Here is a 7,170-nt window from a genome sequence, read left to right as displayed (position 1 = left end):
ATGTTATAAAACTGATTAATAAAAAAGGACTTTTTTTTTTTTTACATTGGATTGTAAAATTATACTTTTTAAATACAACAATTTTTAGGAACGACTGTTAGTCACAACTATTATATTTTAAATTTAATAAAATTAAAGAATATTATCATTATAATAATATAATAATTTCTAAATGTCTATATGATATTTTATGGGTATTTTTAAATTTTGATAATAATACACAATTTTGATAAATTTTGATAGTACACAATTTCTGAAAGGTTGTAAATTATTGATTTCTATTTAGTTTATCGTACAAAGATTTCAGTTGTAAATAGACAAAATACAAAATTCACATTATATATTAGATAATATTTTCAAAAATTGCTTTATTATGATATTAATAAAATTGATAAATATTTTTATAACATTTAAGATCTTATATTCAATTTGTTTAATATTAAATTTGCAATAATAAATTTTTTGTATTAAAATTTATATATATGTTTTATAATTTCAACAATAACAATATTTTTAATTATTATCTTGTAATTTATATATTTTATTTTTAAATAAAATTTTGAAAGATATAAATTAATATAAATTTAATCTTATTTGTGCAATAAGTTAAATGTTACTATTACAATAATAAATATTTTTGTATTGTTGTAAAGCTAAAAATAAGAATTAAGATAATTGAATTTATTTTCTAAATCTTGATAAGACAATATATTTTTATAGTCTAATTTTTACAATTTTATAGATTGCAGTGTAAAAATATATTACAAATATTTTAATTGATCAAGGATATTCTCTGAATTTGTCATTTAATATTATATTTTAAGTTAGAACTTCGTACATTCAACTTCTTTAATCTTAAAGAACTATCTATTCAATATGTTTATTATTTGTCACAAGAGCTAATTTAATTTTTTTTAATATATCAATTTTAATCTCATAAATATTTTAGGAATGATTATATTATATATTAATATATATATAATATATTATATATATTATATATATATTTATAGCACACATTAAGATAATTATAATTTTTACTTTTTTGATACTTTTTCTTTCTTAAAGAGAAAATATTTTATGCTCTATAATTATGATTAGGAATAGGATTTGGAATTTTAGATTGATACTAAAATAGTTCTAAAATGAAGTTTAAGTATATGATCTTTTTGAATGTTGAATATTAGAAAATCATAAATAAAATTCATAAACATAGCATATATAATATATAATCTATAATTATAATATAATCTATAATTCATTCAATTTGAATGAGTAATTTCTCAGATTCATTCCATTTTACACATAATAAGATAAATTCTCTAAACAAATAATTTTTTTATATCATTTTTTAATATCATTTATAAATGTTTTTGATATCATATTTTTTTTTAATAAAATAAAATTTTTGTAATATGTTTTGACAAATTTTTTAATAGTTACATTTACTTATTTATTATGTTATTTATTATAGTATTTTATTCTCAACACATGTGAGATATATGTATAAACTATTATAAATATACAATAAAAACTATATAAACTATTATAAATTCATTGAAAAGTATTTTGTCTTGCTATTTAAAGAATTATAAGCATATATTTTTACTTTATTAGTCTTTTGAAAAAAATAAAGAATTTTTATAATATAAACTTTTTTTTATCAGATTAAAAATGAAATAATTCAAAATAGTGCATTTTGAGAAAAAAAATTTTATGATGATAAATCAAATTCTTTATAAATACTTTACAAAGAAAGAATATATACTATATATATATACACTATATATATAACAAAATCGATAAAATATTAGAAAAAAATTTCTTTGGGAAAATTTCATAAATATAGGGAAAGTCAATATTTTATATTCATTTATCTCCTAAATTTAAAATAATAATAAATGATGATAAGTAATTTTTATGGTCAAATTCAAATTCGATACACAAAAATATATCGAAAAATTTTTCATTTTCAAATGAAAAAAATTTATTGGTTTTATTTCAGATATATTATTTTGTCATTTGTTTTTTACATAAACGGATAAATTTTATAAAAGAAAATATCAATTATATTTGATTGTTCTTTATGTTATTAAAAAAAGAATACTTTGTATGAATATATATTTAAAATTTTATAAATTAATATCGAGAAACACTAAATTATAAGGTGTGCTATCATTTTATCGAGTAGTTTTTGAATCATTTTTAAATATATCATGTCCGATAATTTAGCTATATCATGCATTTTTAATTATATTTTTAATTGTGGTGAGGATAAATATGATAAATAATATTGATTTTATTAAAATTGTATTTTAATTATATGTGGCGCTCATTCGATTCGAACATTTGAATTATTAAAATTTTGAATTTTTTTTATAATAAAAAAAATTTTGTCTAAAAGTAGTCTAATCATTGGTATAAAACAATATTTGAAAAAAATGTAAAATGCAACTTATCTCATTATTTTTTTATTTTTAAAAATTTTATTATACATGAATTTTTTTTTGTTCTTATAAATAAAACGATTTATTTTTTTATGTATAATTGTATTATTATATAATTATTATATAATTGTATTATTAAATTTTTTAAAGATTTAAAGATTTAAAGATTTAAAGATTTTAAAGATTTTATAAATCTATTAGTAACTCATTTTATTTTATTTGGAATATTATATTATTATAAGAATATTTTTACATAATTCCTATAAATTATCGAATTCTTCTATAATTCAAACGAATAATTAATTATTATAAACAAAAATTGTTATAATTTCTCTATTTTGTTATAATTGCTATATTGAGCGATATAGGAATGAATAATTTTTTGCGGATCATAATGTATAATTCTATTATCTTTTCACTTTTTTATATATTTGTTCGTAAAATATTGAACGATGTAAAAATTTTGTATGGATCATCAGTATATAATTTTATGATTTTTTTTGCTTTTATGCTCGTGAAACATTGATACTCATATTCAATTTAATCCGTGTATAAAACTAAATCAAAATTATATCTTTGTGAAGTATTAAAAATTGAATATGATAAGTAGCATATATAAGGAAATCTTGTAGAAAAATTTTGATGACAGGTTCGCAGAAAAATTGTGTGTAGAATTTTTGATGATTGCACTATTTCTTAAAATATTATTCTCTACTAAAAATATGTTCTCTATTATCATTGTCATTATTTGAATATTTGTTTTTATTGTTATTTTATGTATCCTTGATTTTTTTTTTATTTTCACTTTGTCCGCATAACATCCGCAGCGTACTAAAAAATTAAAAAATTTGATGGCAATGAAAACTCGATTTTCATAATGTTATAATTAGAAAAAAATTCATGTTATTAGAGAGAAAATTAATTGATTAAAAATGTTTTAATAATAAACTTCATTTTTTATTTTCTTTTATTTTCTTGATATTTATAAATCAATGGAGAATTGCAAATAATATCAAAATTTTATAATTTTCAGATAAGTTTTATAGTTTTCATTCATGATTATGAGAAATTTTATAAATGATATAATTTGATTATATTATTTATTATATCAATTATTATATCAATCTTATAGGTACATAATTTAGGATATGTTAATAAATTTTTTAATATTGATCGAATTATCTACATCTTAACAAAAACTTCAATTTCTTTAAACTTTTAAAGAATTATAATCATTTTTAAGGGATGTAATTGAAATCATATAAAAGAATGAATTATTGTTTTTTAGAAAGAAAAATTATATTCATTATATTATTTTTATTTTCTATCGCTGCTTAAAATCAATGGAAAATTATAAATGGCATCAGAATTCGTTTTGTTTTATAAAATAAATTTACATTTATTATTTTGAAAAATTTTATGAAAGATAATTTAAATTCGTTACATATTTTATTATATAATTATTTTCTTAGATACATAAATTAGGATAATATGTTAATAACTTTTTTAATATTTTTTAATATTGAACGAAGGAATTAACTATATCTTAATAAAAACTTTAACTTTTTTTAAGTATTTAATCATTTTTAATGGATTTAATTGTAATCATATATGAAAATGAACGAATCATTGTCTCTTAGAAAGAAATAAAATTGGATTCATTATGCTATTTTTTTCTATATCACTACTTAAAATCAATGGAGAATCACAAATAATATCAAGACTGCTTATAAGTTTTATAATTTTCATTCACTTATGAGAAATTTTATGAGAAATTATGAGAAATTTTATAAAAGACACAAATAAATTTGGATTCATAATGTTACTTTCATTTTTTATATCTCTATTTAAAATCAATGGAGAATCACAAATGTCATCACGATTTGTTGTAAGTTTTATAATTTTTATAATTTTCATTCATGATTATGAGAAATTTTATAAAAGAAAGATATAAAATTGGATTTATAATGTTACTTTCATTTTTTATATCACTATTTAAAATCAATCATAAATGTTATCAAGATTACTCATAAATTTTATAATTTTCATTCATGATTATGAGAAATTTTATAAAAGAAATAAATAAATTTGGATTTATTATGTTACTTTCATTTTCTATATGTCTATTTAACATCAATGGAGAATCACAAATGTCATCATGATTCGTTGTAAATTTTATAATTTTTATAATTTTCATTCATGATTACGAGAAATTTTATAAATGATGTAATTTGAATTTATTGTATTATATTACATCAATATTCAATCTCTAACTTTTTTAATGTTGATTAATATTTTTAATATTGCAGAAATTATCTATGTTTTAATAAAAATTTCAATTTCTACTAAACTTTTAAAAAGTGGTAATCATTTGTAACGGATGTAATTGAAACTATATAGAAAAATGAATCATTCTCTTTCAGAAAGAGAAAGAATTGGATTCATTATCCTATTTTAAAAAAAATAATAGTTAGTAAAAGAAGTTTTCGCTATTTAATGTTGTATTTTATTCGCACTTCATTTTTTTTTTCTTCTCAACAGCAGAAAAACGAAATTCTATCAATTTTATTTTTGTGCATTCTTCGAATTCGTTATTGTTCATGACAATTGATTATTTGCATTTTGTTTTGAATTCTTTTTGTGTTCTATAAAATTCTGATCTTTCAATTAAAATTACTAAAATATTAATTCATAAAAATAATTTTAGTAAATATAAAAAATTATCATGCTATAATTTTAATATTTATAATTAAATTGAAATTATAGATAAAATAGATATTCAAATATAATTTACACCCAAAAATAAGGTGTAATGAGTGATTCTAATGTTGTTTAGTTAATAAATGCGCTAGTTTTTCAGAACAAAGCAAAAATAGGCTAAAGATTAATGATAACAATAGTTTAAAATAAAAATATTAATTTGTTTATGATAATATAATTTCTCCTCGCCTAGAATATAGTGCCACGAACAATTTTCTATGAAAAAATCTGTCCATTATCAGAATACTAATTAAGTTTCAATATTTGAAAGAAATAAAAATATTCAAATCGAAATCATGTCTATAAAAAATTTAATTGATTAATATCTGTAGAATATATAGATCATATATAGATATCATGAAGAAGAAATTAATAAACTATAATATTTAACAATATTATATGATAAAATATTTTAATAGAGCAATAAATTATAAATTATATAATTGAACTATATATTCGATATTTAATGCATACACGATAATATTCGCACAAGAATAAACAAAAAGCGATCTCTAACATATATTAATAAATTTAATATCCAAAAGCTATTATAACAGATGGAAAAATTGGTCTATCGAACATCGAATCAAGTTCAATAAATAATTTGTTATAAAAATTTAAAAGATTTCCAATTTAAAATTTAAGGAGAAATGTTCTTATTAAGACGATATTAAAAAGAAAAAGACGAAAACATCGCCAAAAGAATTATAAAATAATGTTTAAATTTGCTTAACTGAATCCGAATAAACCATTGGATATTTTTCTATTTTGTAAAACTAATATACTAAAATTTTAACAGAGTGCATTATTGTATTTGCAATGCAATTTTTGTTTAATGATGATTTGATGAATTTGTTTAATTTCATTTAATGAAAAGAAAAAAAACAAGATTCGTAAAATCATATATTTTAAAATATTTTAACTATTTACGAAACTTAAGTAAATTAATTTATATCTTACCTTATAAGATACCATAATATTAATAGCGATAAATTATAATCATATTAAAGATTGCCCTCATACAATCACTTTGGTGCATCTTTTGATTATATAATAGATAATTCAGGAACAGAGACATACTGTACGTTGCTGATAAGTTGATATCCAGAAACGAATCTTAATGGCAGCGAGATAACTCGACCTATTTGAACAGAAATATATAGTTGAATCATATATATATATTTTTATAATTGATTGAATTTGTTAGATTTACTAATCGGCTAATATTATATAATATTGATAGTGAAAAAAAAAACGAATGGAATTAATAATGAACTAATAAATAGAATAAATCGTATAGTAAAATATGTAGAATATGTAGAACTAAGCGATGCATCGTAAATATGATTTATTTATTAACATAATATGATATAATATATATATATATATATAGAATATCCTAAAATTTGGGGAATATCCGTTAACTGGAAATTTTTCAGGTAATTTTAATATTTTCTTTTATAAAAATATACGACTTGTAATGAATTATTAACAAAAAACATTGGCCAATCATAAAGGACGTTGACAATAGCATTGGCTATATACCGCCGACTGAACATAAACAAGTCTAAGCAATATATGTTGAAGAAAGTGTGTTAAATCTTATAATTATATTTATTTCTTAATTAATTTTTCGAATTTTAAAATTAGTTTAATTATTATCAAATTTAATATTGATTATTTAATTAGTTTCATATTTGAATCCAATTTTGAACTAATTATACTAATAAATAATTTTCATATTCTTTATATTTGTATTAATATATTAATGTTAAAAATTTGAATTGCTTATATTGCTACTATTCCGAATTTTCTGAAAAGTAGTTAAAATAATCTATCAAAATATATTACATTTTCTAAATCATTAAATGTAGCTTTATTATTTTATAAATCGCTTTATTTTAGTTCTTTTTTAATTTTTATTTTAACTTAATGGGTTTAAAATCATATATATAATTTGAAT

The 7,170-nt window shown here is 18.1% G+C and overlaps 1 long non-coding RNA gene across 1 annotated transcript in view; it reads left to right on the top strand.

Annotated features, from left to right (window-relative positions):
- LOC116186398 overlaps positions 1–7,170 on the top strand; it is a 24,723-nt gene that overhangs the window by 795 nt on the left and 16,758 nt on the right. The gene's annotated exons all lie outside the window — the stretch shown is intronic.

This window comes from Apis dorsata, unplaced genomic scaffold (assembly GCF_000469605.1).
Source record: "Apis dorsata unplaced genomic scaffold, Apis dorsata 1.3 scaffold_654, whole genome shotgun sequence".
Classification (NCBI taxonomy): domain Eukaryota; kingdom Metazoa; phylum Arthropoda; class Insecta; order Hymenoptera; family Apidae; genus Apis; species Apis dorsata.
The sequence above is the reverse complement of the archived record's forward strand: the minus strand, read 5'-3'. Positions and strand labels throughout refer to the sequence as shown.